Here is a 15,485-nt window from a genome sequence, read left to right on the forward strand (position 1 = left end):
ATAATTAGCAACATTTGAAAGATGTCAATGACGCTGGCAAATGCCAGCGTCATGAAGGTTATATCTTATTCGCTGTTGTAAGATGGACACACAAAAGGCACAATTATCTCCCCTTGACATGAAATGACCTGAGTGTTAAGCTACAGTTTCATAAAATAGTAGATTCATGACCGAGTACCCCAATGTCACATTCATATTGCACAACTTATTTTTCAGACTTTAAGATGTTATGTATATATAGCGAAACAGCAAAGGTAATATCAAACCGAATTGTACAAGAAGATTGAAAGAATTTAGTTCACACCCAATAAAAGGAGATGTGTGGAGGAAGGATAATCCACCAGCAGTGGGGAGGCTGTTGAGAGGTCCTGGGTTCTAAGCCCAACATGGCGTCCCGGAGCAAGCTGTCCTAAACCCTACCTGCTCCTCAATAACATGTATAATTCAAAACCAACCTCAAGGAAAGCCTTAAACACACACGTCTCGACTGACTAAACCGTAGTAAAGAAGTGAACCCCCTCCCGACCCAATTCAACTGTAAAATAAAAAACAAAAAAAACGACGAAAAGCTGAAAGTCCGTTTGGGCCTCGCTGGCAGCGGGACACGCTACGACGACGACGACGGCGACAAGACCCGACGCGCGAGCCCGCATGATGGGAGCGTTTGACTAACGAGGAATTAACGTAATTACAATACGCACCGAGGGCCCCCTCGCCGCTGACGGCTGGGAACATGTCAGCGCGATGCCGCTGTTAATGAGCCGTGCTCGCCCGCGGGCTAATTAGCAGCTAGCGCGTCTTCTCACGCAGGTGTGTCGTTGGCGTCAGAGACACGCGCGCGTGGGCGCCGGGTGGGAAAATAAAGCAGTGATGACTTTTTGTTTGTTTACCGTGGATACATTAAAAAAATGAGCGCTAATTACACTTTTAAATAGTCAGTTAATAGTTAAGAGGGATTATTCTTTGGCTGTTTTTTCTTTTTTTTTTGTAAAATGCACGATAACAAATAGTCTGGAGACCGTGTTCTGGCAGACGGCTTTTGTTCTAGTTGGGTTTTGGTTTTGTCCGTTGCTCTTAGAGGCACTGGACGCGACACGGGCCAGTGATTAATGGTGCCGTCCATTAGTCGAACCTTCTGCCAACCGAAATCTATTAACACTTCCATGCTCTAATCTCACTCAATATAAATCAGCCGCACGCCTCCAAACTCCACCGCTGGATATATTTGCATAATTAACCGAATATTTAGCCATATGTCATTATTTTCCCCCCCATTTTTTGGCAACCTAGAGAGGACCTCATTTCTGTTAGGGGGATTGGGGTGGTTTGGGGTGTGTGTGTGTGTGTGTGTGTGTGTGGGGGGGGGGTATTGTCACTGTCCTGACAAAGGCAACGGACACAGCCTTCATCAATTATTCATTTTGCTTTGTCTATTGATTTACATAGTTGCACATAAACCAACTGCCCCGGACAGAATAAACAGACACGCCCAGGCAGCTTAATAATTCACCAGCTTTTGTTGTCCCCGGTCTTCAGTGATGGCCCGCTTTATACCGTCATGAAGTTAGAGGAACAAAAGAGGCCATGGAGTTATACTGGTCCCATTTAATAGAGTTTGAACCTGGTCTCTCTCTCTCTCTCTCTCTCTCTCTCTCTCTCTCTCTCTCTCTCTCTCTCTCTCTCTCTCTCTCTCTCTCTCTCTCTCTCTCTCTCTCTCTCTCTCTCTCTCTCTCTCTCTCTCTCTCTCTCTCTCTCCCTCCTCCCCTCTGTCTCTCTGACTCCCTGTCTGTCTCTCCCTCTCCTCCCCTCTGTCTCCCTGTCTATCTCTCCCTCTCCTCCCCTCTGTCTCCGGGTCCCTCTGTCGTCCGTCGCTGTGCTGCGGCTGCATTATTCATTATTCATGTCTTTGGCGGAGAGCGTCTTCAAATGGCTTGTCATTTCCTCTTACCCTCCATCAGCGGCCCGCATGCTGCAGACCCCGGCCGCGCTCCCCGGGAGGGGGTGAAGCAATCTGCGTCCCGAGCTTTCGGCCAAACACCCGGTGCGTATACATACTAACGGACCTGTTTACAGGTGGGCTTAAACCTCCGCGTGGAGGGCTAGAGAGAGGGGGAGGAGGAGAGGAGGGTAGGTATGCTTGAGTTGGTATCTTCAGGGTATTCATACAATCTGTTGTGGCACATTTCAATCCTGCGCCACGACACCAGCCCTCCCTCTCCATCGTGCCTGCGAAGCCGTGCACACCGCCACCCTTACCTCCCAAACACACACCAAACCCATCCACCCATGCTCACACACACACACACACACACAGCCGGAATAAACAGGAGGACCGCATCATCTGACTCGCTGCCAAACTAAAGTTTACGGTGGTGTCAAGGAAAAAGTTGCAGAAGGACAAACAAGGAGGGGTGAAAACAACATAAAAGTTTTTTGCATTTCATCTCTCTCTCTCTCTCTCTCTCTCTCTCTCTCTCTCTCCTCTCTCTCTCTCTCTCTCTCTCTCTCTCTCTCTCTCTCTCTCTCTCTCTCTCTCTCTCTCTCTCTCTCTCTCTCTCTCTCTCTCTCTCTCTCTCTCTCTCTCTCTCTCTCTCTCTCTCTCTCTCTCTCTCTACGATTCCCCCGACAGCGCCGTGGCAGCCACCGGCGGCGCATGGACGCATGTCTGATGAGACGGCGAAACACATCAAGGCCCGCTCCCGTGTCTTTAGGTTGCGTGCGTTGGCGTGAACACGGTGTAACATTACATGCCTTGTCGGAACCTCCGCTCCCCACCTCTCAAGGCTGGTGACACTCTGTCATCCAGCCCACAAGCCCCTCAGGCCCCCTCCCTCCCCCAGGGCCCCCCGCCCCGCCCCCCCCCCCTGCGGTGCGACTTGGCTGTTTGTATTTACAGAGTTTGTTTGCGTGACACCCATCCCCTTATCCCCGCCGTCCCAGGCCCCCAGGCAGCAGCCGCGCTTTCCTCGGCGGTAATTGGGATTGCCGTCATTCGGCGCGCCCCTAATGTCTGCCACTCAGCATTAACATGTCATTAGTTTTTTCTGGGAGCGTTGAGTCAGAAAATTAGAGGTCTCCACAGACCCCGGGCAGCGTCAATACGGGAGGAGGAAGCCGGCGGTGTCGCTGCCGACGGCGGAGCGAGAGAGAGAGAGAGAGAGAGAGAGAGAGAGAGAGAGAGAGAGAGAGAGAGAGAGAGGGAGAGAGGGAGAGGGAGAGGGAGAGAGAGCGAGAGAGAGAGAGAGAGAGTGTAGTAAAAGCAAAGACAAAAGGTAGAAGTGGAGGGAGAGAAATCAGTATTTCAGAGGACTATAGGGAGAGAGAGATGGAGCAACCGATAGAGAGGGGTGGAGGGATACACAGAGAGGGGGATGGAGAAAGGTGACGGAGGTGGAGAGAATTGAATAAAGGGAGAAACAAAGAGACAAAGTGGAGTGACAAAAGTCTGTATTTCAGGGGACTAGAGAGAGAGATGGAGAGATTGATAGAGCGGGATGGAGGGATACATAGAGAGAGGGATGGAGGAAGGGGACAGAGCTAGAGAGGAATGGAATAAAGAGAAAAAACAAAGAGATAAAGTGGAGTGACAGAAGTCTGTATTTCACAGGGCTGGAGGGAGAGCCATGGCACAAAGAGAGAAAACAAAGTGAGTAAGTCAAGTAAAGGACAAAAAGATATACGGCATCAGGCTTGGATACAGGGACTATTATAGGAACACCCCCGGATTGCGAAGCCCGCATGCACATCTGATGATCCCTCCTCTTTGACCTTGGGCTTGTGTGCGGGCGTTGTGCGATTTGCATTCAGTTTAGCATGTGAGTTGTGTTTGTTTATCTGGAGGGGGCGGGGGCTGGCTCGGGGGGGGGGGGGGGTCCATTACCCCTCTTTGGGTCGTTAACTGTTATTGTAACACCATGTCCGCGCCGCCGAGCGAAGGCACGGCGCCAGGTAGCTAATGACGGAACATCTGGTGCGTTGGGGCAGAAGAGCCGTGCGAGGAGGCGGCGACTCAACCGTTAGCGGGGGCGTAGCGAGCGTGTAGCGGCCCCTGCACCGCCCCGCGACGCCCCGGCCCTCGCGCTCGTCTCATTAGCAGCCGCCGCCGCTGTGGAGATGTACTCTCTGGGCGGATGAAACCAGCACGTAAACGCTAATTAACTGTGTGTTAAACTCAGAGGAAATGCTAATAAACTGCGGGAAGAAGACAAAGGAAAATGCTAATAAACTGCGGGCAAAACAAGGCGGAGACGATAACCCTTTGATCTGTTTATGTCTTTATGACAATTGTCAACTCTGGATAAAATGTAGATCTGTAAAAGATAACACTGTTCTCTTAACCATCTCCACCCCCCCTCCTAGTGAGCGATTACATTGGTGATGTAGTATTTTTATATTGGTGTGTTCCCATGACATCTGTGAAAGGGTGGTATTCACTTCACACTGCAATCATAAAGCGTTAGTGTCAGTTGTACTTTCATAAAATAAACATTGTTATAAGGATAATTATTTTTACGAGTGTATTCTTAAGTTAAATCTGTTTGTTTGTTTTTTTTGCTCTGTTCTGCACTTTTGCTGCCACGCCCAAATGTCCTATCTGGGATTATTAAAATGCTTCTGTTTATACGATAGTCTGTATGAAAAATAAGTGAGTATTAGAGAGAGATTGTTCTTGGTGGATTAATATAGTCTTATATAAATCTAATAATACATCATTAATAATAAATATAAAACTAATATAATTATACGCATTACAATAATTAATAATATAATAATTATATAATGTTATCAAATTAATAATAATAATTATTCAAGTAATAATACAACTACTATTAATTAGTATTATCCCCAATATTATCATAGAAGGGCTTTTGGTGTTTTAAAAAATGTTGTATAATAATGATTCATTCATTTATTATTATTATTATTATTATTATTATTATTATTATTATTATTATATCATTATTATCATAATTTAATAACATAATCATCATATCGCCATCATAATTATCATTGTTATAAAATCCTCATTATCATCTCATCCACGTTATGATCTCATCAGCATCATATTATCATATCCCGGTCACCATCAGTATTCCCAGCTGGCCTCCCTGCTCCCTGCTCTCTACCCCGGTACCGCGCTGCTCTGGAGCCCGTCTGGCTGTCAGCGCCGCGTGCTTCTCATGCAGGACCGGGTTCGCATCCCGCACCCTGCCGTACCCACATCTGCATGTCCTCCACCGCACGGGCGGAGCCAGCCGCCACGCTGTCCGCCTCCATTACCCAGCTCTCTGATTTCCCCGTTGTGTGCACTCTGTGTGTGTAGGCTCTGTTTGTGTGCGTGTGCGCGTGTGTGTGTGTGTGTGTGTGTGTGTGTGTGTGTGTGTGTGTGTGTGTGTGTGTGTGTGTGTGTGTGTGTGTGTGTGTGTGTGTGTGTGTGTGTGTTGTGAGCATGCGTGTGCGTAGGGTATGTAAATGCAGACTGTAAATAGGATGTGAGTGTGCGTACTAGAGGCATCTCCTTGACTCTAAGTGTTTCTGCTGTATGTAGGACGGAAGGAAAGAACAAGAGAAAGCAGAATATTGAATTTGAATACCTGACTGATGCTCTGTTTGTTTGTTCGTGTGTGCGCGTGCGTGCGTGCGTGCGTGCGCGCGCGCGCGTGCGTGCGTGTGTGTGTGTGTGGGTTCATTCGGTTCAATTTCAATCAGGTTTGCGGCGAGTCTAAAATGTTTCATGAGGTAAAATTGGGTCCAAACATTCACTTTCGATTCTTTCAAGACTGTCAAACGCTCAAAAAACTTTGCCAAGTACCAAAGACACCACGGGTTCCATCAATAATAAAGCGAGAGCACAGATTTCAATCTTCTTGCCAATGCTTTGTTGGCATCGTATCTTTCACATACATTCAGACATTTGGCAGGGAAAGAAGACAACACGGTGAGCCTTGTTTAAGGTCAACGTGCGCTTTGAGCAATTGTTTTGAGCAAAAACTTAAAACCAAAAAACTTAAAGCAGACAGAGAGAGTGAGTCGAGGTAGATGGATAAACAGACGGATATAAACAAATGCATGTCTCACACCGGCCTCTGCGTATTTAAACAACACTTTTGACTTGAGCACACAGCCGCCCACGCACACAGGGGCACAGCGAATCAAATCAGAACCAAACAAAAGAAAATCTGCCATGACTCCATCATTACCGACCACTGCAGCATCAACACATGCATACAGAGCTACACACACACACGCACACATATACACACACACACACACACACACACACACACACACACACACACACACACACACACACGCACACACGAAAACACGCAGTGGCGGTGAGGTTACTTACTATAAATTGGACGTTGATTGAGGAAGGACTTCACATACATCCGGTTATGCGGTCTAAATTGCGTGCCCTTTCGCGGCCTCGGCAACAACGCTTCTCAAAGTCAACGTGCGCACCCACATGTTGAGTGCTTAGTTGCCCATGCAGCCGCAGTTCCTCCGCCCTGCTTAGTATTCAGCCGATTCACTTTCCTAAAGGTTACCAAACCTAATTAGACATTTATGCAGGATCTTCAAAGGTCCCCGTGTTATTAATGATGTGCTACTTCTGAGGACCATGTCGATGGCTTTCTCTGACTGGGGAGCACACACACACTCACACGGCCCTCACAATAACCGTGGGGACCCCGCCCCTCGGGCCCCAGCCCTTGGGGCCAATGAAACGCTGGTTTTAGTTTGGGTTTAGGGGGGGAAAGGGGGGGGGAGTCCAGGTGGGTTGGGTCACGAGAAACTTGCCTTACGGTGATAGACATACATGTAGATGCATTGTACACACACACACACACACACACACACACACACACACACACACACACACACACACACAATCTATAACCAATTATAATTATATTTGAGTAATATTATTCTCCACAGCGTATATCACGGGATAGAGTTGTGGTTAATGTGTATTTCTTTCGTCAGCAGGTTCTGAGTTCAAACCCCAATATCCACAGTCTGCTGGCCCCCTAGAGCAAGGTGTCCCCTCACCCCTAGCTTCTTAACGAGAGCTATTCAAAGATTTACTGCAACTCCCACTCTGGATGAAGAGTCTGATAAATAAATGAATAGTCCCAAACAGAACACAGTCAAATGTGCGTGGATAATCCCGGTCCATTTTCTAAAGCATTACATGGCAGCAAATACAGGATATTCTAGTATAAATAACAATATAATCTGGATCAAGGTCTATTTGCTAGCCCTTTAAAGCGGCTCTTTAATACACCCAGAGTGTAGATCTGTCGTTTTAATCAGGCCCAGGATAAGGAGTAGATAACGGATCAACTTTCCTCCCCTCTACATCAGTCAATTAATTACAATAAACTTAATTCAATTGGATGAAATTAGGTCCCAATTATGATGTCGTGTTTACATGCGGCACACGGCACTGAGGGGGCAAACGAAGCCACCAATCAAGTGGGAGGCGCCATTTATTATTAACATCTGATTTACATCAATTATGAATGTCAGCTAATTAATGATCCGCCGCATCCATCCATCTCCACGGCGACAGAGCCTACTCTCCTCTCCTCTCCTGCAGAGCGAGGAGAGGGAAACTAAATATAGGGAATCAAATATACAAAACCTAAATGTATTTGAGTTTTAATGCTAATATAACTTGTTTTTGATGTGTGTGTGTGTGTGTGTGTGTGTGTGTGTGTGTGTGTGTGTGTGTGTGTGTGTGTGTGTGTGTGTGTGTGTGTGTGTGTGTGTGTGTGTGTGTGTGTGTGTGTGTGTGTGTGTGTGTTTGTGCGTGTGCATGTTTGTGTGGTTTTACCATTAGCATACATAAAACTTGTTTGCAGTGTAATAAACAGAAGAGTGAAAATTAGGAGCGAGTTAAATGCTGTGGGACATTTCCCATCCCTCCATCCTGGAGCATGTCACAAGAATCCCTCAACTGTTGATGAGGTGCATCCTCCAACCTCCACAGAGTAGACAGACCCCGGCGGTAACCAGGAAATAGACAGACCCTGGTCTCCAGAAGACACACAGGTCAACACAAAGCCAGAACCCAACCAGTAAATAGATACTCAACGTCCATGCAATACAACTACAGAACAACCAGAGGGTAGACAGACCCCAGAGTGTAACAAACGCAACAAGGAGCCCTAGACTTCACAATGCAACCATTAAAGACAAGGAGGTGAGAGAGGGGTGGGGGGAGAGGGAGGGAGGGCGTAAGGGAGAGCACAAGGGAGGAAAAAAGGATGGAGGTGAGAAAAAAAATGAAAAGAAAGGAAAATAGGATCTGAGAGATAGGAGGTGAAGAGAGAAATGAAGATAAGGGAGAGGGAAATACAGAGGGAGCAAGAAGAAATATATGGAGAAATAAAATACTTTATGCTTAAAAACCCACAATAGTTAAGTAAGGCTGAGGGCAAGGTAGCCGGACACCGTTTTGTCCCCACGTTTCTGGGGACTGATTTAGTGAGCGCACATCCATCCCTCAGCCGGCGCAAAGTCCTGACAGCCGGAGAACCTAATCTCTCTTTTATTAATGGACCTTCTCGCTCTGGACTAGAGGGTTTAGAGTTCTCCATCACCTGCTGCGCCTCGCTGTCTGCTCGTTACAAAACCACATGGAATCATAAAAAGGGAGGTGGAGAAGGTTTTATAGCTTACTCAATGATTAAAGAAGACTTTAAAACAACATAGCACTTGAAGGTCTCGTATACACACAGGTATGGGTTTGGAGGCAAGTTATGGTCTCGGCGAAGGGTTCCCAAACTGTGGGGTGCAATCCAATAGTGGGTCACCGCAGGGGGTAGAGGTGGTCCCGGGATGGCACTAATCATTGGTAGGAACAATTGTTTTATATAAGATATAGAGAAGTACGTGTGAAGAGAGGAATGTTAACCATCTCGCTTTTTTTGACACAGTAATGAGAATGTATTATTGTATAAAATATGGACGTTTTTCCTGGCCAAAATCATTGCAAAAAAAACATTGAAATCGGTTTTGGAAGCCCTGGCCTTGTCAGCACATGTTGAGAGTTCCTCATTATGAGGATTAACCACCCAATCCGTATCTGTAATGGCAGGTTCCAAAAGGTTCCGTTTCCTACTGGTTGTAATCTCACTGTATTTTAAATATATTCTACTCGAAGCACCATACTCTAACAGTTGCAAAATGTGTCAAAAACCCATTAAAGATGAGTTTGAGGTTCCTTGAACTATAAAGTAACTTCTTGTTTTTAAGAAACTCATGGAGCTCTGACGTGGAGCAATAAGAAGTGAGGATATTACGATAACAAGACAAATTAAATCAAACCAATACAGGAACAGAAGAGTCCACTGCCATGGAGCATCAGAGCAAATATTCTTGATCCCTCCACGTAATCCTCTCAAACAAGAGCCAAGTGTGGAGGTTTTGCTCCATGGACGTCACAAAGAATGGAGACCAGGGGAGAGCATCTTTCAATAAAACATCCTAATTATTGCCTCTTTCATTCCTTTCATCGATCTTCAACAGCAAGATCTTCTGCTTTGTACCGCAGGAAGAGGCCAAAGACAGCGTCTCTAGAGGAGGTATCGATGGAGCGTTCCGGTTTGTGCGTTTCTTCTGTGTGTGTGTGTGTGTGTGTGTGTGTGTGTGTGTGTGTGTGTGTGTGTGTGTGTGTGTGTGTGTGTGTGTGTGTGTGTGTGTGTGTGTGTGTGTGTGTGTGTGTGTGTGTGTGTGTGTGTGTGTTTGTCAGCGTGTGTGTTTATCCGAGTGTGTTTGTGGGAGTGTTTGTTGATCAAATGGAGGGATGCAATCTTCCACTCGGTGGGTCTGCTTACTCCCTCAGAGTTCCAGTTTGGCAGAACTGTGGAAAAAGGGCTTATTATAATCTAAGGGAACGGGAGAAGGCTTTGAAGTGGAAATAAATATTTGCGATGGCCGACCATTTTATTTTGTTAACATGCTAGTGGGTAATGAACTAGCGGTTTGTGTGTTAGTGTCACTTAAAAACCTTCTGGGTGAAGTCAATCATTTCTCTGTTTAACAACCGCGGTCAAGAGACACTCACTAGTTCACTGAATATTATTTAGCTTTTATTTTTATGTCTACCCTATCGACAACTCATACGCTCCAGCTTGTCCGCCCCCGAGCCGCGGCCCTCCGGCGTTCGTTCCCTTTCTCACTCGTCGTTTTTTTATCAACATTTGGACGGCTCAGGGTAAGCAGAAGTTGTCCTAATTTGGACCTTGTAAACCCCCTCGCCAAATGTAGCAGTGATAAAGTGCTCCACGAATATGTGAACTCGCCCTTTTTAGATGGTGCTTAAACATTGAGTTTGGATGCATGTAGGGAAATACTGGAATCATATTTTGCTATTTTTATTTGCCATTCAGTATAGAAAAGAAGCCACTTTTATGTTACTTATATCAATGGGGATTTACAGTAATTCAGATACTTGTCATTAAGGAGTAAGTAGGGGTGATCCTCTTGCTCATGGATGCCAAAAGGAAGGCTGGGTCATTTGAATAAAAGTTGTTACTGTTTGCATACATCATAACCACTGCAATGATTATAACTATAACTATAATTACGCCAATATAGAACGTGGCCTACATACATCATTTTCAGACAAATGACGGTTGTGCAGCCTATATATAAATGCAGCTTTTATACAAAGGTGGATGACCAAAATTGGTCTGCAAGGATTTTGCCACAGGGCGATTTGTCTCTACAGTGATTATGCCCTGTATTCTATACAAATACCTAAAAAATGTTTTTGACATGATCAATATTTGCTTAAATGGTAATCCACCACTGGCACAAAGTGGTTGAAAAAGCTACCTACTAATAATAACAGGCTGCTAATTGGGTAATATAATCCAATTCCAATATTTTTCTCTTCTGCTGATCCGCCATCCAGGATGATGAATTTATCAGCGTGCTCTTGAATAGCGCTAGTGTTGCGGTGCGATTTCAATGAAACTTTGCATGTGAAAACCACCTTTTCAGCTTTACGATCAAAACCGTGTGCCCTAATTGGCTCTTAAGTGGCTCGTGTTTCAAAGCAGAGCACTCACCGCGGCGCCACCATACAGCCGCGGTATGACCTCCAACTCCGCTAGAAACCTTGGCACGGTCACGCATCGCCGTACGGTACAAACATAGGATATTTAATTATGAATAACAAGATCATATTGATCAAGTTCTCTTTGCCCGCGCTTCAAGCGGCTCTTTAACATACTCAGTATAGAGTAGATCTGTTGACTCTATCAGGCCTCAGTGGAGCTAGCCAGGATGGCTAGCAGATAACGGATCGACTCCCCCCCCCCCCCTCTACATCAGTCAATTCATTTAAAAAAACGTTCAAGTTGATGAAATTAGGTCCAAACGACATCATAATCATGATGTTGTGTTTACATGCGACACACGGCACTGATGGTTTATGACCTCCAACACCGCTAGAAACCTTGACCCGCATCACAGGACTGTTCGTTACCACGTATCATATTATACACAGGTCAAGACCGTAGAACCTTCCCACCTGGGTTGTCCTAACGTGACGCTGCCCGACACGGCGCTCTGTGGCTCGTCAGGTGGGCCATCAGTTTAACGTTGAAGCTCTGCCCGTATCAGATTCGGTCTCGGAACCGAGGCTGGATCCGATGGACACGGACCGCCTCCACACGCCTCCATCACCTGGGTGATGTGGCAGTTTTGCTTTTGGAAGCGTTGTTCCAATAAAACGTGTGTTTTTATCAAATTTCAGGTGTTTTAGAAATTAAATGGTGTCGTTTGGTGGCCAATAGGTGGCACTCTTCCCTCTGGCCCCTTCCCTCATCCATCCCGATGCCCCAGTGCAGCGACGGGGACACTGTGCTGTGGAAGGCGCCGTCCTTCGGAGGAGACGTAAAACCGAGGTCCTGACTCACTGAGGTCATAAAAGATCCCAGGGCACTTATCGCAAAGAGTAGGTGTCCTTGCCCAACCAGGCTTATTCAATCTGGACCCCCTCATACTCCTCCTGTACAATTGGCAGACATTAATTCCCTCGCTCTCCACCTCAAGCTGGTGAGTGGTGAGCGTTCTGGCGCAGATTGGCTGGCGTGCTTCACCCAAGTGGGTGCTACACACTGGTGGTGGTGAGTTAGGTCCCCCCCTTCACTGTAAGCGTCTTTGGGTCATTGAAAAGCGCTATATAAATATAATGAATTATTATTATTATTAAATGTCTCTGTCACGACAGACCTAATTAAAAAATGTCAGTGTGGCGCATCGGCACTATTAGGCTACATTGTTGTGGTCAAACCAAATTTTTTAGCGCAACCTGGGGAGAGATTACCTCGCATCCACATTATAAACGGTCGCACTGCTGAGCCCTGCATGTAATCCTTTGACACAATCCCGCCAATCGAACAGGAATCGTTAGATATAAACATAACAGAATTTCAAAGGCTTTTCACAGACTCATTGATTTGTTATGCCGCATCTTTTCAATTCAAACCACTTGGAATAAAGTTCAAATCAAAAGAATGTCTTTGTGAGTCTTTGCAACTTTCAGCAACACATAGGGAGTCTTCAGGAGCCAGCATTGTACTATAAAATTGCGCATTTGTTACTGCGGCCTTTAAACTGTTGCGGTCTAAATACAGGTTTGTTTCTTTCAAGCCTTAGTTGTTAGCAGAGTGTGGGTTATGTATGCCCATGTAAAGCACTATGAATGACCTTTATGTTTGAAGGGTGCTCCGCAAATAAACTTGCCTCGACTTACTCCCTCGGCCATCAAATACGTTCGTTCTTTTGCCTTTTATTTAGAGAGAACTAACGACACCATTTATTATTTCCATCGCAACGTGGCAAAGGACTCATTTCATTTTAGACTACGATGGGTTCAATTGAAAAATTGACCAATAGAATTCAAAGCATCTTTTGTTTGATAATGAGGGAAATGCTCTCATAAAGTTCACTCAAAGGCAGCAGGAGAACGGTTAGAACCTGAACTGAGCCTCTTTATAAAATACTTGGGTGAAATGTAATCTGTAAACGCTGAATTATTTATGTTTGCATAATATCTCCACCGTTTTTTTTCTTTTTTTTCTTTTGGTTGGTCTGATGGCAGCGCACAAACCACTGCCTAGCACCGCGTAGCTTATGTACCAAAGCAGGCCCAGACCGTAGAACGGGTTTCTACTGGGGCCTCGTTTAGCTAAATATTGTAGTGAACAGAGTGTGATGTTAAATATTGATTTTTGTGATGCATACTTTAATCCCACTTTTTAATATCAAGTCTCCTAATCTTTTTCTTTTTTCCCCGGAAAGCCGATTAGTCAAGTCCGACTCTGTAATATGCTGAGAGGTTCCGTTTTTATTTGGCTTCTGATTTAAATATCCGCTGCTGGAATCGGCGATGAGTTATTACAGGACGTCGTGAATGCCGTTTAAAACCGGGTTCATAATTACCGAGGCATTGAAATATTTGCAGGCTGAAATCTCTGTATTATGGGGGGAGCAGCAGTGTGAGATTGTAAAGCTGCTAGATAAAGAATGACTGAACTACTTTTGAATTGAAGAGGAACATGCGATTTCATATTTATTAGGCATAGTAAATTTCTTATCTGGGATTCATAAAGAATATTCTATTAAATTAAAAGAACATGGATGTCATGGAATGTAGGCTGATATATATAAATATATATTTCCATGAAATACGTTTTCTGTGCTGAATTCACCCCTAAGTGCTGATGTTCCTCTTCTATTATGTTCATCCCGGGGGTCCCTCCCTCTATAAAGGGCTCCTTAGTGGGGCTCCGGGGGCCCTAGATATGGGCTGTGAAACTGAGAGACGGCCACAGGGCTGTGGGCGAGAGCGGGGGGAGCGTGGGCGGGGCCAGAACAGGGGCTGATTGCAGTGAACTCCTTCAACTGGCCATAATGGACATAATTACATAAAGAAAGGCAATGTTAGGTGAAATTAACCGTGATATTCACTGCTGGGTAACGACAAAAAAGAATACCCTGGCAAGGTTAAACGACACCGCGGGCTGGAGAAGTAGAAGTGGGGCCGGGCTGCTGTTGAAAGGAGAGAGAATTACATAGCTAACGTCACAAAACGGCCACTAAAATAGAGGAGTTGCCCCTTATTGTTTTGAACACCTGCTTCTGTAGAAATGTTTCCGCGGCCGTGATTTCCTTTCATCAGCACGGCTCTGTTAGGTCGTCTCCAGCCGAGTTTCATACAGAATCAATCTAATCTCAAGTCTAGCTGCGGGCGGACAGAAAGCTCTCAGAACTACCTTGGTGAGCGCCCACTCCCGCTTGCATTGGCCGAGCTTGAAAGTAGAAAACTGAGAAAAGACGGACTCCCACTGCCTCGTCGGATAACTTTCACCCCCGCAGTTTTGAAATGCTACCATAGGTCGGATTTAACCGTTACTCACTAGCACTTATTATAAATAAACAAATACATTTTGGACTAATTTGGACTTGTTCCGGTTACTATGTCTCTGCCCGGTGGTTGTTTTTGGAAACTCGGATCATACAGCACGTGTACATTTGCTGTAGCTACACTGAATTTCATAGAATATTCTGATTCTTAGCAGTCTCAACTGTTAGCCACTTTGGATAAAAGCTGTTAAATAAATGAAGGTAGTCTAAATGTCACATGTATGTGCAATCGTCAAGCCATGTGCAGGTTAACGCGTGAACCTCGCCGCTAGCCTCTTCTCAGAGCAGCGAGGTCGACGACTAAACACTGACCTTCTCTGACCAACAGCCCAATTAGCTGCTGGTGGGAGGAGATGGAGGTCAGAATGTGGTGGTAGGTGTGGGACTCATCTCCATACAATGACCTCCAGTCACCCCTACGACTCACTGCCACCCACATTCCCTGCATTTTCTACCAATAAAGCAGCATTAACTCAGTGACCAACTGATACTAATGTAGCGTAAGTGGTTAGCAGCAAACAGTTCAAACTTAGCACCAGCAGAATCCAGCTCGGTGTCCAACTGATACAAACAGCAAGCGTCCAACTGATATCAATGTAGCATTGGCACTAGCAAGCTCAGTATCCAAGTGACACTAACCTAGCATTAGCCATCAACAGACGTAAGCTCGGTCTACAACTGATACTGGCATTAGCAATTAGCACCCATCATGCTATGTGTCTAACTGATACTGGCATTAACGATAGCATGGAACAAGCTCAGTGTCTGACTGATAGTAATGGAGCATTAGCCAAAAGCAGACACCAGCTCAGTCTCCAACCGATACTAACGTAGCATTAGATATAAGCTCAGTATTCACTTCGTATTGAACTCATTTCAATTATCTCCACATTCACATCAGCTCTCCAGAGTGATTTCAGATCAGATCACCCATCTCATTAGGTTGTTATTGCCTCCCTCTAGCTCTGATCGTACGGTTAGCACGCACGTTAGCTGGACGGAGTGACTGGCAGCAGCAAACCACCCAGGTGGGG

This window comes from Gadus chalcogrammus, chromosome 23 (assembly GCF_026213295.1).
Source record: "Gadus chalcogrammus isolate NIFS_2021 chromosome 23, NIFS_Gcha_1.0, whole genome shotgun sequence".
In the NCBI taxonomy this organism is placed as follows: domain Eukaryota; kingdom Metazoa; phylum Chordata; class Actinopteri; order Gadiformes; family Gadidae; genus Gadus; species Gadus chalcogrammus.